The sequence below is a fragment of the Bos mutus genome, chromosome 8 (genome assembly GCF_027580195.1).
Source record: "Bos mutus isolate GX-2022 chromosome 8, NWIPB_WYAK_1.1, whole genome shotgun sequence".
Classification (NCBI taxonomy): domain Eukaryota; kingdom Metazoa; phylum Chordata; class Mammalia; order Artiodactyla; family Bovidae; genus Bos; species Bos mutus.
The window spans coordinates 46,932,343-46,950,981 of NC_091624.1; the positions used below are offsets into that span (position 1 = coordinate 46,932,343).

At 44.4% G+C, this 18,639-nt stretch overlaps 1 long non-coding RNA gene across 1 annotated transcript; it reads left to right on the plus strand.

Moving 5' to 3' along the window:
- The first annotated feature begins 1,671 nt into the window (after nt 1-1,671).
- On the plus strand, nt 1,672-10,762 carry LOC138988971 (uncharacterized). The gene is made up of 4 exons (XR_011465233.1): nt 1,672-1,787; nt 7,846-7,940; nt 8,015-8,163; nt 9,083-10,762. It is a non-coding gene; the product is annotated as an uncharacterized lncRNA (long non-coding RNA).
- Nucleotides 10,763-18,639: the final 7,877 nt, after the last annotated feature.

Consider the following 18,639-nt stretch of genomic DNA (forward strand, 5'->3'; position numbering starts at 1 on the left):
TGTAATTCATTCCAAGGGTAAACAAATCTACTAACTTTAGTTTCTTATGGCATCCCTTTCATGGAAGAGAATTTCAAACTTTGTCTCAGATGACACTACATAGGAAGCAGGAGATCAAACATGTGGGACAGGGTAACAGGAGATGAATATGGAACGGACTGCCTCCCTTACTAACAATGCCTCTGACCCACATAAGGCTGTCCTCCCAAGGAGCCTACAGGGCAGGCGGCAGAGCAGCAAACCTCAGGGTGCAGAGGTCTGTCACTCCTGACTCCCACATGGTGCAAGGTAAGCCTCTGTGCTGGGGACACCTGAGTGGCTGGGCTGTCCTTTCTACACTCATAGGTGCAGCCAGAGCCTACTCTTAAGACAGTGTTGATCATGGCCCCTTTTCTATTAAACATAAATTCAATCAGGAAAGATTTGAAACTCACAGAAAATTACAGAGAACTATGTCAAAAGCCCGGAGAAGGCGATGGCACCCCATTCCAGTACTCTTGCCAGGAAAATCCCATGGACGGAGGAGCCTGGTAGGCTGCAGTCCATGGGGTGGCGAAGAGTCGGACACGACTGAGCGACTTCACTTTCACATTTCACTTTCATGCATTGGAGAAGGAAATGGCAACCCACTCCAGTGTTCTTGCCTGGAGAATCCCAGGGACGGGGGAGCCTGGTGGGCTGCCGTCTATGGGGTCGCACAGAGTTGGACATGACTGAAGCGACTTAGCAGCAGCAGCAGCATGTCAAAAGCACCAATGTGCCCATCGCTAGATGATAGAAGAAATGTTAACATTTGCCTTAGATCCTTTTAGAAAGAAAAACTACAGATAAAATCGAAAACCAATTGCCCGCCCTCTCCCTCCAGAGGTAACTCTCAAGTTAGTAGGCAGCTTCTTAGTGCTCAATATTACTTTGTCTTTATGTGAGTAGACACCAATGTGTAGTATTGACTTGTATATTTAAAACATTTCATAAGCAATACTCAAACACGCTATGCATCTCAGGCCCCAGGCCCCTATTTTGTGTTGTTTTTTTTTTCCAATCATAGAGGCTAGTTTTGTTTCAGGAACGGGACACCACAAAGGCCCAAGACAAACCCAGAGACGGAACAAGCTAAATCCAAGATGGCAGGCAAAGTAGGCTAAAGGTCGCCGCTTAATGTACCTTGAGTTATCGCTGTATTTCCATGGCAACCCCTGAGCGCGGAGGGACACTTACCCTGATTTCTTTGTGTTTGCTTCAGAAGTACCTGGTGTTCGGCAGAGATGCTTTGGGGCTGTACTTTGAGAGATAATATAGCGGTCAACCACTGGAACTCTCTTGGAAGACCATGGGAACGTGCCTGCGCAGATAAACCAGGGGGGCTGTCCTGGCATTACCTTTGCTTCATTACCTTGCTAAGGTCGCCACCCAAAGTGGGGACTCGTGCTCTGCTAGACTCAATTTGTGTCACGTGCAAAGAAGGATGGAAAATTGTGCATGCCCTGTCTGCCCCGGGGAATCTCTGCAGCTTTCCCAGAGCCCTATCTGCCTCCTAACCCTTTGAGTTCCCTCACTCCCCTCTCTTTCGGAAGAAGGTGCTTTTAGGGTGGGAGCTTCCCTTCTCCATTCTCTGACCATTGCGTAAAAGCCTGTTTTGCTTGCACCAAACTCAGTTTCGTTATTGGCAGAGCAAACCAGAGAAGGCAATGGCAACCTGCTCCAGTACTCTTGCCTGGAAAATCCCATGGACGGAGGAGCCTGGTAGGCTGCAGTCCATGGGGTCGCGAAGAGTTGGACAAAACTGAGTGAGCTTACTTTCACTTTTCACTTTCATGCATTGGAGAAGGAAATGGCAACCCATTCCAGTATTCTTGCCTGGAGAATCCCAGGGATGGGGGAGCCTGGTGGGCTGCCGTCTATGGGGTTGCACAGAGTCGGACACGACTGAAGCAACTTAGCAGCAGCAGCAGAGCAAACCTGGGCAGAGAAAGAAGTCCCTGACTGATGGGGTGTGTGGTGGGAGGGGAGCTTCGGTTCAGCTGGGGCAGCAAGAGTTCATGTCTAACTCAGAAATAGTATCATACTGCTTGTATCTTTTTTCAGTTGTCTTCTGATTCTCACCTAACACTGAGACTTAGCCATGTTAATATTAATAATGTAGATCTAGTTCATTTATTGTATTTGTTAGATACTATTTTGTTGTATGACATTCATACATATAATATGCGCATGTGCCTGCTAAGTTGATTCAGTCTTGCCCAACTCTTTGAGACCCCAAGGACTGTAGCCCGCCAGGCTCCTCCATCCAAGGGATTCTCCAGGCAAGAACACTGGAGTGGGTTGCCATGCCCTCTTCCAGGGGTTCTTCCTGACCCAGGGATCGAACCCGTGCTTCTTTACACCTCCTGCATTCTCAGATGAATTCTTTACCACTATCCCCATCTGGGAAGCCCTTATAATATGATATTGCTCTTATTAATTCCTAATACTTTGTATATTCTCTTGGATTTTCTTTGAAGATAATAAACTCACCTGGAATAATGACCGTTTTGTTTCTTTCTATCCCTAAACCTCTTATTTCTATTTTTAATATAATGTTGAATAGGAGTTCAAGTGGAGATTATTTTGTTCTTTTTCTAATTAAAAAGAGATTGTAAGGGTTGCATTTTTAGGTATGATGCTTCTGCTAGGTTTTGGTAGTTACCTTTTTATCAAGTTAAGGAACCTACCTCTTAGCACTAGCTTGCCTGGAGTGGTTTTTCCCAATGTCCATTCATGAGTGGCTTCATTACGTTTTTTCTTCTGAATCTATTGACACCGATTATATAATTTTCTCCTTTCAATTTCCCAATTTAGTTAATTACATCATTGGATTTACTAATGTTAAAGTATTCTACTTTTTTTAAGGAGAAGATGAGATAGAGGACCAACCTCTATTTATTGGGGTCAGGATGTATTCATTTTTAAACACAGCTCAATTAAGTTTGCTATCCAGCTGTTTGCTATCTATGTATCTATTTTAAAAATTCTTGTATTTTTGTACGTTTGAGGTGGGGGGTGCTGTACATCTTTCTTCCCTGTCTGGTTTATTATCCAGACTATACTGGATTCATAAAATAAGTTGAGAAGTTTCATCTTTGTTTACTGTCTGGAAGATTTATATATAGTTGGAATTATCTGTTCTATGAAAGTTTAAAGGATCCACCTGGAGAACCATCTGTAATTCATAATTTCTTTGTGGGAGGATTGAAAAACTATTAATTCAAGTTTTTACATTGTTACAAAAGTACTTGGGTTTTCCATTTCTTCTCAAATTAGTAATGGCAAGTATAATATTTTAGATTGGGGTAAATAAACTATGGCATTTGAGCCAAATGCAGCAACTTTTTGTAAATCAAGTATTATTGGAACATGGTCATACATATTTATTTACATATTGTCTATGACTGATTAGGTTGTGTTCTCCCAATCAATTCCCAGTACCTATCCTCTGTCTCCTTGAATCTCGTAGCTTTGCTATCCTCAGTATAGATGAAGAATTTAAGAATAAAGTTTTCAGTTCACTTCATCTGACTTGGTCATCCATCAGTCCTTCCATTCAGTGACTGCTTGGTGTCCACATTCCCAGTGTTACTTTAAAAGCACTGGGGATATAGCAGTGAACAAACAAGTCCATGCCCTCATGAAGCTTATAGTCAAGGATAGAGTTTCAGATAACAGACAGATATACATTATGCCTGGTGTATTTGGGAGAAAAATAAAAAATAGTAGTCTTTGGCTACTATTTCCATTTCTGTAACATTCTTTAGTCTATTCAAGTTATTTATTTCTTTTGTATCAATATTGCATTTTCTATATATTAGAATTTACCAATTTCATGTAGGTTTTCAAATTCATTACTATGGAAGGTTTCATTCTTCTGTTTTCAACTTTTTGCATCTTATTGTCTTTGTAGATAACATAATGTTGAATTTTTTAAAAAGGCCCAGTCTTACTGTTTTTCTCTTCTAATTAGACATTTTCTAATTTATATTTATTTTATATTTAAACTTAGTTGCCATTTTATTCACATTTTTCATTTTTTTGCCTTCTTTTATTTCTATTCTTACTTATCACTGGATATGAGCAGGTTTAAAAGTTATACTCTATTTATGCATCTGATGATTGCTTTAAGCTTAAGATTAATATATATTTAAAGTTTTCTCCAATATTAATTGGAGAAATTAAACAAGTATCAAACTTGTCAGAATTTATGTCTTTCACCTAAAATATCAAATACTTTAGTGTGCTCTCATGTCCTTCAGTTTCTTCCCCACCCCTATTCCAATGCCATCATTACATGACAATGATTTATTTTCTTTTTTTCAGTCATGCTCTATTTTTAAATTACTTTCCCAGATTTATATCTCTTAAAATTTGAGTACTTTTTCTAAAATTATTTTCAATGTGTGGTAACCCTTTTTGTATCTTACATGCCTGAGAATTTTTTTTATTACCCTTCATATTTAAATGCCAATTTTTGGATATAAAGTTCTACTTTGTAAATTTTTTTTTCAATTAAAAAATTACTTTCCACTTCTTGTATCCTACGCTGCTTTTGTAAGGGCTAATGCCTCTCTGCAGATAGTGTTTTCTTTCCCTCAGTATTTCTCTGCTTTCTCTAGGTAGGTATTCTTTAACCACTAGAGTCTTTTCAAATTTTACCTTTGCCTTTGGGACAAAAAAAAAAAAAAAAAACCCACTACAATCTAAGTATGGGTTTTCATTCTCTACTTTAAATGTGAGGTCTTTCATCTTTTCCTAATTCTAAAAAATTAATGTCCATTTATTTGTTCAAATATTTTCTCCTTTCTATTTTCCTTTTTCTCTCTCTTGTTAGAACTCCTATTATTTGGATGTTGAAAATTTTACTTCTAATATCTTTACTTTTTAGATTTTTTTTTCTTTTGTATTTCTTAAGAATTTTTTTTGTTTTGTTTTCTGTTGCCATCTGGGAGAATCCCTCAATTTGATCTTTCAGTTCACTAATAAATTCTTCATAAATCTGTACTAAATATATGAATATATTCTTCAGCTAAATCTGTCCTATCGTTTATCTGATAAAATGTGAATATTTCCACTTGGGTTTAAAATAATTTGCTGTTCTTATCTCAAAATCCAATGATTTATTATGTTTACTTTAAATTCTTGGCCTAGTCTTCTGTTTCATACAATCCATGGTGCTTCATTTGCCACTTTTATTGTCATTTTTTTGATAATCTCGCTTTTAAGATGCCTCCCCCCCACCCCTCCCCCCAGTGAGCTCATGCTACTCTGGTCATGTGTATTTGGGGATTTCCAACAGAGAACTCTAGTCTGTGTCTGTCCTTGTGAATATGAAGTGTAGCTAGTGGATAGTGTCCCCATAGGGCCACTATTGATTACTTCTCATTGCTGACTCCCCATAAGGCAACCCTCTGGTTCAGGGTTTCAATTTAAACTTTTAAGGAATAGATGCAACATAGTATCTTGGATTCGATCCTGGAAAAGAACAAGGACATCAGTAGAAAAAACCTGGCAAATATGAGTATGGTTTTTGCTATTAATAATGTACCCATGTTAATTGCACTGCAGTTATGTAAGACATTAACATGAAGAGAAACTGGATGAAGGGTGTATAAGAAACCTTTGTGCTATGGCTGAAACTTTTATGTAAACCTAACATTGGTGGCTCAGTTGCTCAGTTGTGTCCCTCTTTTGCGACCCCATGGACTGTAGCCCAGTGGGCTCCTCTGTCCACAGGATTTCCCAGGCAAGATTACTGGAGTGGGATACCATTTCCTTCTCCAGGGGATCTTCCCAACCCAGAGTTTGAACCAGGTCTCCTACATTGCAGAAAGATTCTTTACCAACTGAGCCATCAGAGAAGCCCAAACGACATTATTCCAAAATAAAACATTTTTATAAATATTTTTGATAAGTGAACTAGACAGTCATGTATAATTATCTATAGGTGTATTTCAGTTTAAATAAAACATTTTAAAAGTGTAAAACACACACACACACACACACACACTTATACCCCTTAAAAACCCTTTCAGTCAAAGTGCCAGTGAGAAGACAGGATTGCCCTTTGTTGTAATCCCCCCACTTTGGAGGTTCTGAAAGGGAAGGACTGGAAAATTAAAACTCAAGGCAAGCTGGTCCAGTTGTCCCACAGTTCACTGATGCTTTTATTTTTAAAGCTCTATTTTCTCTCTGTTTCATTTTGCATAGATGTAATTGTTTGGCTTTAAAGTTCACTGATCTTTTTTTCTCTACTGTCTAATCCACTGTTAATTCAATCAGTGTATTTTAGAATCTCAGACATAATTTTCATCTCTAGAAGTCTTATTTGGGTCTTTTGTATATTCTCCATGTCTGCTTAACTTTGTAAACACTAGGAATGCAGTTATAATACTTGCTAAGGTCCTTCTCTGCTGATTCTAACATCTGTGTCACTTCTGAGTTGGTTTTGCTTGGTTGGTCTCACTATGGGACATATTTTCCTGAATTTTTGCATGACTGGCAATCTTTGGATACCAGACATTGTTAATTTTGCCTTGCTGGTTTTGGACACATTGTATTCCTATACATCTCCAGTTTTGTTCTGGGATACAATTAAGTCCTTGGAAACACTGTGATTCTTTCAGGTCTAACTTTTACAATTCACTAGGTGGGTCTAGGGGCTTCCCAGGTAGCTCAGTGTAGTCTGTCTGGTGGCTGTAGGCACGGTTCCCAGAGCTGTGTGAGGCCTAGGACATTTTCCCTCCAAGCTTTCAGGTGGTTCTTTCCTCCACTTCATGTAGTTTCTTCACATGACTTGTGGTTGATGGGTGCACTGGAGGTTCTATGCAGATTTCTGAGGTCTTCTCACCGTGCGAGCTCTCTTCTTTGGAGCTCTGTGTTATGTACTCTGGCTGCTTTGGTTTTCCTGGACTCTCAGCTCCATCTCCTTGACTACAGGAGTCTGCAGGCTCTGCCTCAGTTGTCCCTCAAGTGCCATAGCCAGAGAATTCTCTTAAGGCAGTACATTGGGATAATCTGCTTCTGGTCTCTTAGGCATGGTTGTCTTCTGTTTTGTGACTTCTATATCTGGAAAAACACTGTTTTATGTATTTTTTCTTTCTTTCTTTTTTGTTATTGTTTTATAAAGTAGGGTAAATTGGTTGCTGTTACTCCATATTACTGGAAACAGAAGTCCCACATCCTTTTTGTTATTGTTGTTCCCTATATTTTAATGGTGTGTTGAGGGAGGTTTGTGTAGTGAGGGCAAAGAGGGGCCAGGACAGCTTTCCCAGTTTCAAAACTCAGTGGCTCCCTCTTCCATTGTTACCATGAAGAACTCAAAACGTGGCCCCTCTGGGTAGCCACTTAGTCTCTCAGGGCTAAGATTTCTGCCTCCAGAGTGTGCTTCCTAGAACCCTACAGGCCATATGCTTCAAGGTGGACAGGACACAGGTTTTTAAAAATAGAGGAAACAATAGGTTGCATTGAAGGGGGCACCGTTTGTGAACAGGCAGGGTCAACGGAGCCACCAGGGCGGGTGCAGAGGTGAGGTGGGGGCAGAGGCCAAGGTCAGCCAGATGAGGATGCCAAAGTGAGGGCCGAACCACAAGGCCGCGCGAGCCATGTTTAAGGAAGAGCCACTTATTCACATACTCCACGTCTGGGCAAGGGTAGGCACAGAATGTAAGTCTGTCAAAACAGAGGAGAAAGTCATGTATAAGAAAAGGCCCATGTGTCTAGGCAGGATGTTGAGCATTTGAGAAGAGCTTGATGCTTGAAACACTTGCATGGCAGAGATGGCTGGCTACCCCCTGAGGATAACTTCTTCCTTTGCAGGGCTCCCAGGATGGTCACTGTGGAGAGGCTGCCTGCTCAGGGATGACGTTCCCAGTCCCCTTCGTAGGTTGGCATGAGGCTCAGAGGCAGGCCAGGTGAGTGCCAGTGATATGAGTGCCTGTGACGTGCACCTCCCACACATCTAATCCCCGTGCTTCTCCCCTTACAGGTGGTTGGCATGGAGACCCTCAGGGCAACCTCAAAGCCTGCACTTTCTCAGGACAGCCTACAGGGTGTGGACAATTTTTGCTGTCACGGTGATGAAGCTATAATGTTATGTTAAGAACATTTTCAGTAATGAAGCAAATTGATCATTTGGTAAATTGACCTTTGACAATCCAATTTCTAGCAAATTCTTTCTTGAGGGGATATGGATATACATATATATATATATATATATATATATATAAAACTTGATATGCAACTTGATATATACAACTTGACTTGCTTCCTGTGGAAAGACCAAGTGGTGTTTTGAGTAGAATAACACACCATTTTTAGCTAAGAGCTGATGTTACTCACAGATGTAGATATTTTGTAGATGTTGTACCCTGTGGTTAGATGGGAAAAGACTTGCCTTCATTCTTTTCCTTCCATTCATAGGATGCCAAGCCACCTCTCATGCGCCCTCTACTCTTATGGGGCAGAAAATTTAAGAGGAAGAAACCAAGGGAACTAGAGAGAGGGAGAGGGAGAAGAGAAATCACAGAGGACACTCAATGTTGCCAAACCTAGACTAACACAGACAAGAAAGACTCAAGGGGAGAAAGAAAGAACATTTTTCCCAATCCTTGTGTGTGTGTATGCATAGTTTATTGCTGAATTACTAGAACATGTCCAGTAATGTTCTGCCCTTCTTAATGCCAGAGATGTAACAATGGACTTACAGGTCTAACTCCTTTATTTTACAGATGGACAAGCTGAGACCCATATAGAGACACAGGGCTGTTCAAGTCACTGTTTATTAAGTTGCAGAGTTGGGATTTCCCAAATTCACTTGATTCAGAAATTTTATAGAGGCCCTCCTCCCACTCCCAATCCCCAAATTTACCTTTGAGTTGCGAATCTTGCCGTCCTTTGATGGTGAAAGCCACAGGGTGAGCCTGCAGGGAGATGAGCTCCCTGTCCTCACTCAGCTGCTACCCAAACAGACTGCACACTCACAGGGAGAACGACATGGCAGAGAGGAGTTTTCCACACAGGGTCCCCACCAAAGCCTCCCTCTTTTGTTTTTCAGGGGAATCCCTCCGGCCTTCAGCTTGCAGCCTCGGGAGGCAAATGTCTTGAGTCATTCTTGCCGCAGTGCTGATCTCTGGTGACCACAGAGGGTGACCACAAGCCTGGGGAGCTGGGACTGTCTGGAAAGCAGTTTCTCTTTTAATCTCTCTCTAGAGGTGGTGCCGTCTGCCCTTCCCAGGCTCCTCCCAGTCTGATTGCTCTAAGCCACACTGGAGCCCTGTCTTCCCTAGAGCCCATGGAGTGGCACGCCAACTCCCTTTCGGGAATTCAGCCCACCAAGGCTACGTCTGTGTGTCGCGCATGCTGGGGACACTTGTGCTGCATCCAGAGAACCCCAGTTGCTCTCATACAGCTGTGCTTCAGCACAAGATGTTTCTTCTGTCTAGACTTTTCTCTCACACCTGGACTGCTTAGAACACTCCTTCTTCATTCATTTTTTCCCCACTATAATTTATCTTTGAAATTGGGTAAAATATATAAAACATAAAAATTAACATTTTAACCACTTTTTTATAGGGTACAGTTCAGTGGCATTCAGAATATTCACATGGTTGTGCAGACATCATCACCATCCATCTCTAGGACTGAAACTGTCTGCGTGCTAAATCTCTTTGGTTGTGTCTGACTCTCTGTGACCCTATGGACTGCAGCCTGCCAGGCTCCTCTGTCCATGAAATTCTCCAGGCAAGAATACTGGAGTGGGTTGCCATTTCCTTCTCCAGGGGATCTTTCGACCCAGACATCAAACCCGGGTCTCCCATATGCGGGCAGGTTCATTCCTGTCTGAGTCACCAGGGAAGCCACATCACTTAATAACTCTCCATTCCTTCCCCCAGCCCCTGGCAACTGCTGTTCTACTTTTTGTCTCTATGAATTTGACTGCTTTAGGTAACTCATAGGGGCGGAATCATGCAGTGTTTGTCCTTTTGCGACTGATATTGCTCTTAGCATAATGTCTTCAAGATTCATCCATGCTGTGGCATGCATCAGAATTTCCTTCCTTTTTAAAGGCTGAATTGTATTCCATTGTATGTATGTATCACATTTTGTTTATCCATTCATCTGTTGATGGACACTAGGTTGGTTCCACGTTTTGGCTACTGAGACATGATTCGTGGCCTAACATATGGTCTGTGCTGGACAATGACCCACATGCACTCAAGAAGAGTGTTCTGAGTTATGTCTGTTGGATCTAGTCGGTTTATGCAGTTGTCCCAGTCCTCTAGTTCCTTACTTATCTTCCATTTGGTCATTCTATCCATTATTGAGAGTACAGTAGTGAAGTCTCCAACAGTTATTGTAGAGTTGTCTCTTTCTCCCTTCAGTTCAATCAGTTTTTGCCTCACATGTCTTGGTGGTCTGTTATTAGGCATGTAAATGTCCCTTCTCATTTTGAAGCCTCTAGCCAAATGCTCCCTCCTCTGGTGCCTTCACCCCTGCCTCCCCCAACCCTGGGTAGGTACTGTCCTCTGCGCTCTCACTGTAACTTGGCTACACCTCTGTGTCCCAGGCTCAGCAATCGTGAGTAATGTACATGTCTCTCTTCCCAGTTAGTTTGTCTTGGAGGACACAGAATTTTGTCTTCTTTATGTTTGCATATTCAGAATCTGGCATAGTAGGAATGTTTCTTGAATGGACATTTGTCCTGGAATGCAACTGTTGTGTCATCCGTGTTCTTCCTGGGATAAAAATAATTGTAGTCAGAAATTCTCAACATCATTGCTTTTGTATCAGTAATATAGCTTCCAAGGTGCTTGCTCTTTTCCCTTATTTGATCCTTATTGCAAGCCTTAAGGGTGCCAGGCTCCACTTTACAAGTGAAGAAAACTGAGGATCAGAGATTTGGGTTGAGTGTCTTGCTAGAGGTCAAAATAATAAGAGGCAGAGCTGGGACCTGAGCTCAGGTTAGTCTGGCTCCCAACCAGGGCTCCTTTCTCTGTGTTCACTGCCCTAGTGGGCTTGACTCTTTGTGGCTTGGATTATGGTCTCTGTGTGTAGAGGCCGAACCTCTTTTCTCTTAGGGCATTTGAAGCTTGCCTTTGGATATGTTACAAGGAGTTCTGAGTGAGTCTCTGAGATATACCTCCCGAGATCATTTGAGAGATAGTGAAGGCTGGTGACTGCAGCCATGAAATTAAAAGATGCTTGCTCCTTGGAAGGAAAGCTATAACCAACCTAGACAGCATATTAAAAAGCAGAGACATTATTTTGCTGACAAAGGTCCGTATAGTCAAAGTTATGGTTTTTCCAGTAGTCATGTATGGATGTGAGAATTGGATTATAAAGAAAGCTGAGCACCGAAGAATTGATGCTTTTGAACTGTGGTGTTGGAGAAGAATCTTGAGAGTCCCTTGGACTGAAAGGAGATCTAACCAGTTAATCCTAAAGGATATCAGTCCTGAATATTCATTGGAAGCACTGATGCTGAAGCTGAAGCTCCAATACTTTGGGCACCTGATGCGAAGAACTGACTCGTTGGAAAAGACCCTGATGCTGGGAAAGATTGAAGGCAGGAGGAGAAGGGGACGTCAGAGGATGAGAGGGCTGGATGGCATCATCGACTCAAAGGACATGAGTTTGAGTAAGCTCCGGGAGTTGGTGATGGACAGGGAAGCCTGGCATGCTGCAGTCCATGGGGTCACAAAGAGTCGGACACAACTGAGTGACTGAACTGAACTGAACTGAAAGCTGAGTGGGACCTTCCCTGGTGGTCCAGAGGGTACGCCTCTGAGCTCCCAACGCAGGGGGCCCAGGTTCTATCCCTGGTGGGGGAAATGAATCCCATGTTGCCGCATCTAAATATCCTTCATGCTGCAACCCAGTGCAGCCAAATGAATACATAAATAAATATTTTGGGGCTTCCTTGGTGGCTCAGTGGTAAAGGATCTGCCTGCCAATGCAGGAGATTTGGGTTCGATCCCTGGGTGGGGAAGATCTCCTGGAGAAGGAAATGGCAACTCAGTCCAGTCTTATTGCCTGGAAAAATCCCATGGACAGAGGAGCCTGGTGGGCTACAGTCCATGAGGTTGCAAAAGAATTGGATATGACTTAGTGGCTAAACCACATCAATGAACTCTGGGTACCTTGCTCACTGAGGCACAGGTGGGAGCTGGCACTCCAATCTGGGCTTCCCTGATTATAAACTTGATGTGCTTGCTGTTTGAGCTAATGTCCCCTGGGCAGCCCTGGGATAGTTAAGGAGCTTTTATATGGTTTGAATTAAAATTGGCCCTGTGTGTCCTGTGTGTCAGAGTTGACTGCTGGAGCCCTGCAGAGTGAATCTGCTCTCTCTGCTCCTGACACCCTTCCAGGGAGGTGTATGTGTTTCCCCAAGTTTTTCCCTTGGGCTATATGGCTCCAGGGCCTTCAGGCTCCCCCACTGCTTTTCCAGGGACTCCTTCTCTGGGCCACCTCTCCCTGACATGCTCCAGTTTGGCTATTGGCTGGGTCTGAGTGACAGGGACAACACACCCATAACAGGGCATCACCGGGCTGGCAGGGAAAAGACTGCGGAGGCTCTAATTGCAGTTTCCTCAAATGGACAGGCAGCTGGCTGTCCAGCAGAGAGCAGGACAGGATGGGGACGGGGGGAGGAGAGGGAAACAGAGCCCTGGCATGTGTGATGGAACAAAAATAGAGAGGCTGGCATTACTGTGAGCCAAGCTTCTTCCCAGCACGTGCTTGCAGGGAGGCTCTGGTTCAGGTGAGTCTACCGGCCCTGTGCTGGTTGCAGGGTGAGTCCCTTGGGCCAGGGGAGCAATAGGTATTTCCAGGCCATTCCCCTTCAGTGGCTGGAGTGGGGTTTGGAATGGTGACCATACTGTGGTCCTTTCTTGGATTCTCTATGGGAGCCTCTGTTTATGAGTCCCTTCCCTTCTGTTCCCTGGGTCCTCTAGAGATGACCGACTTTACTGGTTCATTGACTGACCTTGACAGTGAGGGGAAAACAAGGACAAGGGATGACTAGAGAGGGTCCAGTGCGGGCCTCCTGGTTAATTTTCATGTAAACGATGATAATAATTACACATATAGGATTGCTGAACTTATTAAAAAAGGCAGTGCATTGCCTTTTTAAAACAAGTTCAGATATATATATATATGTACATTATATATATGCTTTTTAATAAGTTCAGCAAGTGTATGTGTGTGTGTGTATATATATACACACATATACACACATATATATATACACTTTGTGCAACCCCAACTCTGTACAGGGAAACTGCACTTAGTACTTAGTACACTGAATACTCACCCTGTAAGGGCACCTGGTGGCTCCTGGCAATGTTTCCCTTGTGACCCTTTGGGGGCCAGAGTGGGGTCTGTCACCGTTACGCTCTGAAAGCACTTGTGGGCTGAGAACTAGACTGGAGAGCAGGGCTGGATTTCAGTCCTGGTTCTAAGATGCTGTGTGACACAGGGTTAGCTCTCTCCCTTCTCTGGGCCCCTTTTTTCTTTTTTGTTCCATGGAGGACTTAGGCTAGAAGACCTCTGAGGTCTTGGGCCCACAGAAGATGGGGGATCTGGGCCATGGGGCAGGGTGCTACCTTGCGATGCTCTGGACTCTTTAGGGAAAGGCACCTCTCTCTACTCTGCTCTTTGCCGAGCTGGTCTGTGGGTTTCATAGCCAGGCCCAGCAGTCCTCGAGCCTGGCAGGAACTGGAGGTTCTGAGGTTGAGACTGTTTCTCCCTTGTCCGAGGGCAGGCATCGGGCCCAGGCCTCCCTGCTTCATCCCCAGACGACACCCCTGGGAGAGGGATGCTGTCTGCATTGCTTTCAGTGCTCTTGCCCCACTTGCCCTAGGGACAGTCCGAGCCCTGTCCTCAAGTCACAGGGGGGAGTTCAGCATGTCCTACTGTGACACACAGCCAGAGGGTAGTAAAACCCAAGCCCTCCCGGCGGGCAGGTGATCTCCACAGAGCTAGCCAGGCCTGACTCAGAGCCTCCGCCTGCCAGCCCCCGACCAGCTGTTCCCTGGGTCACCACACAGAAATCACACTGGGGGACAGCATCGGGCTTCGGGGAAGCGTGTCCCTGGCTCGGGGGCCAGGGAGAGGAATGCAGTATCAGCCTGGCATCCGCCAGCACAAGAGAACAGCTGACTCTCTGCAGGGAAAGCTGAGACGGAGTCCCAAGTTCAGGGCTGGCGGGAGCCCCGGGCGGGGATTGCTGACAGTCTGACCGACTGCCGAGGAGAGAGCTGGGCCAGATCCTCTGGAACCCACTCCTAATCCCACCCTCCACCTGACTGTGTGTGACCCTCACTTGATTCCAGCCCCTTCCTCGGGCCTCGGCTTCCCTATCTGGGCTGAATATGAAGGTCTGAAGAGAACACATTTTGTGTGGTGTCTTAAACCTTGGGGACCCTGTTCCTCCAGCCTTCAGTGGAAATGCTACTATGAAGGCTGAGTGTCTGACATGCCAGGTGTCTTGCCTGGGACACACTCCCTTCTCAGCCAGCCTCCCCTTTTCTTACCATGTCCTAATCTGAGCTGGTACCTATTTTCTTGTTTTCTGGAAGGAAAATGACCTTCATTCTGAATTATAAGGAATGGGGATCTGGACATTTTAGTGTTCAGTTGAAGAGGTTTGGGCTGACCTTGGAGGTCTTATTTTTGGTTCCAGCTCCCTCTGTGGGGTGTTGAGCAATTCTCTTCCCCACTTGGGCCTCAGTTTTCCTCTTGGTAGTGGGAGGTGTTCGAGCCAAGTGACCCCGAGACTTCTTTCCAGTTTTGCCGCAGGGTCTCTAATTTCCCCTTGGGAATTCCCCTTTTGTCTCACAATGGATTAAATGGACGAAGAAGCCAAACAGCCTGGCTACAAAATCCACTCGGAAGGTCAAGGAGACCTCTCACTCTAATGTGGGGAGCAGTTAGAGAAATGTGGTGGAAAGAGACGGGATACTTACTGTTCATATCTCACCCACGGTGGAGGGTTTGCAAGAATGATCTCTCTCTCTCTCTCTCTCACACACACACACACACACAGGCGCATGGGCTGGGGGAGGGAGGAGGTGCTGGGTCAGCTGGGGTGTCTGGAGAATGTTTGTCCCTGAAGGAGAGTCAGGCAGAAAAGCATGCTTGGCACCAGGCCGCGCTGGGATTATCTTCATCGTAGAGCCATAATTTACTTTCACCCAGACCTCGGGATCATACAAGGGGATTCCAGAAGCCTCATGTGAGCAGCGAGTACCCAGGATTTGGGGGTTGCCTGCCAGCAAGGCGACCTCTCCCAGCGGCTGCCGCTGCCACATGCTGATTGGGAGCTGGCTGCTGCCCAGAGTCCTCGTGAGAGACTTGTCAGGAAGCTGGTGTTCACCTCTCAGGCATTTGGGTGTGAACCTTCCCTGTGGAGCCGTCAGCGAGCCTGTGTCAAATGGCTTCACCTGCATGTGCCAGAGGAAGGGCCGCACTCCAGGTGACCCTCCTGTCACCCCGATCTGTGGCTAACAGAGCTGCCCTAGCTGTATCACTCACTGGTGCTGCCTCAGCCTGCGGGCAACTTTGAGCATGTTGGGTCTTTAGATTGAGGCTGGTGGGAAGCTTATGCTTTCTGCTGCTTATGCGCTGGGCTTTGAACAAGGAGCAAGAGAATAGGAGAAAGAGCTTTCTGGATGCAGAATTGCACGGGAAGAGTCATAGCAAACATGGGTAATACAAAGTAAGCCAGTTTACAAAGTAAGCCATGGGTAATACAAAGTAAACTAGATCAAAGGTCCTCTGCCTCTGCCTGCAGACCTGTGCTGATTAGTGAAGAATGGCCATTATTCATAGCAATGGGGAAAATAAAGCCCATAGAATGAATTCTGTAAAACTAATGTAGCTTGTGTAATTCTACTTTATTTTTAGAGATAGCCTTGCTGCTTTTTAATGTGAAATGTTTTTTCCCTTATAAAGTGATTGTGAAATTAGATGGTAGTTGGCTTTTTAAAATGTACCTATCTGATAATCCTATGTCAATCCTCTGTGGTTAAAAAAAAAACCTGTTTTTATTGATCTGTGAATTCCAGAATCTAGGAACCGATGTATTCTCAGAGACCTTGGATAGAGGGCAGTGGGAGACAGGGCAGAAGTGATAGGCAAGGGCCGGAGGTGGAACAGTCAAGTCTATAAGCATCAGGGGACCATGTATATTTCACCCACTGCAGAATCCTCAGCATCTAGCACATGGGTCAGTAAACATTTTCTGTAAAGGGCCTGGTAGTGAATATTTGAGGCTTTTGGGGTCATACTTCTTCTGTTACTTCTACTTGACTTTGCCCTCTTAGCACAAAAGCTGCCATAGATAATATGTAAATGAGTGAATGGGGCTGTGTTCCAATAAAACTTTATTTACAAAACAGTTGATGGACCTGATTTGGTCCACGGGTTTTAATTGGATGACCTCAATCTCTGCTAGATTGATAAGAATACTTATCCTTTCAATAAGTATTTATTGGGTTGATATGTAAATTGTTTCTAGAGGGCAAAGAGGAGGCATTGGAAGGGTCTGAGCAGGATGTGTAAGGACCACTGCAGCAGACTGTTTAAGATGAATGGGGGTGTATCAAACCCTGCAGTTTCTCTTTTTGGTTCACTCATTCTTTCACCAAACATTCTGCACTGCCTTCCCTGTGTCTGGCTATATTTCAGGACATGGGAATATAAACTCAGACCCAGCCCTGCCCTTAGAAACACTTGACCTGGTGAGGGAAAGGGATGCAAACACAATTGCAGCTCAGTTTACAGCCTCCCACAGAGGTCTGGCTGAAGTATGCCCCTTAGGTCTCCCCACACAGAGAATACAGGGAGATAGAATTCTGTTCACCGCAAAGCTGCTCAGAGATGAAAGGAGGGTATTTTGGAGGTTCCAATTTCCCTGTCACCGGGGATGTTCAAAGACTGCTGGATGCCCAGCTGGTGAGAATATTACAAAGGGGATGTAAACCTCACTTACGGCTTTTCTTCCAACCCTCATTCGGAAACAAATTGTATGATTCTGCTGCTCTTTCCCGGTTTCTCCAGGTAGACTGTCAGGCAGCCAGGGGTATGAATTCTGCTTGAGGGGTGTGTTTCTGGGAGTGGAAAAGCAAGGAGAATAGCTCCAGGCACGGCAGGGACCCTGAGGCAGGTGGCAGAGCTGTGCAGTCCCAGCTCTGTTGCTGATTGACTGCGAGACCCCGGGGCGAATCCTTCCCTGCTCTGGACCCTAAGGTCCCTTTCTGTATCACGGGGGTGGGCTGGGGGCCAGTGGACTAGGTGTTTTCTGTTGTTCCACTGATTCTCTCACTGACTCTGGGAAGGCCTACTGGGTTTGCTTTGTTAAGATACAGTTTTTATGCCACACAATCTACTCATTTAAAAGGTACAATTCAAGGTTTTCAGTACATTCATGGAGTTGTGCAACCATCACCATAATCAATTTTAGAACATTTTCATCATCTCCAAAAGAAGGCCCATGCTCTCCAGGTATTGACTCCTAATGCCCCTGGCCCTAGGAGATCACCAATCTTTCTGTCTTTATTGATTTGCCCATTGTGGGCCTTTCATGTAAATGGAATCACATCATAGGTGTTGTTTGTTTTTTTTGTACCTGGCTTCTTTCATTTAGCATATTTGCAAGGTTCATCCATGCTGTAGCACGTATCACTATTACATTCCTTTTTATTGCTGAATGCTGAATAACATTGTGTTGTATAGATATACTATGTTTTATTTGGGTTGTTTCCATTTTTTGGCTGTTATGAGTAATACTGCTATGAGCATTAATGTACAGGTTTTTTTTTTTGACATGGAAGCATGTTTTCAGTTTTCTTGGGTACACACCCGTGAGGTGAATTGCTGTATGATGCCTTCTTTGATCTTATATCCTGCACCACCACCGCTCATACTTCATAAGGTCCAGTCACAGGGGGGCTCTATCCACCCCCAAGCCCATGGTTTTAGGTCCCCCGTGCCTTTGCCCACATCGCTGTTTCCCCTGAAGAGCTCTTCTCTCTCATCATTTTGGGTTCAAATCTTCTGTGTTATTCAAGACCCAGCTCAAATGTCACTTCCTCCTCTGCTGCCTCCAGTGAAGGTCATGTGACCCCACAGGACTTGCCTATTAACACTAGTCCTTCCCATTGTGGATTGAAGTTTTTCTGTGCCCAGGTCTTATTACCTTCCTAGATTCTACATCTCCTGGCTTCATCTAGATTCTGGTTTTTGGATTCACTTTTATATTTCAAGTGCTTGCATGTAGCAGACCCCACATTGATGTTTGAATAGTGAGTATCTGATGTGTTCCATTATTTAATGATTTTAAGGCCATACCTCTGCACCCTATATGGCCATCAGGATCCTAAGAGCCCTTCCCATTTCCTCAGAATGAAGACACATTCTCCAGGCAGCACTCAGCAAATAAGGCTCAACTGCTTTCTGTTTCTCAGGCCCATTCCCCTGTCTCCAGGCTGACATGGGCATCTCAGCCTCTTCCTCACGTTTCCAGCTAAAATCTAATGAATTACTCTGATAAACAAGGTTATATATTTTGGGTCCTAACATCTTTGAGCATTGATCATGATTCTGAAATTT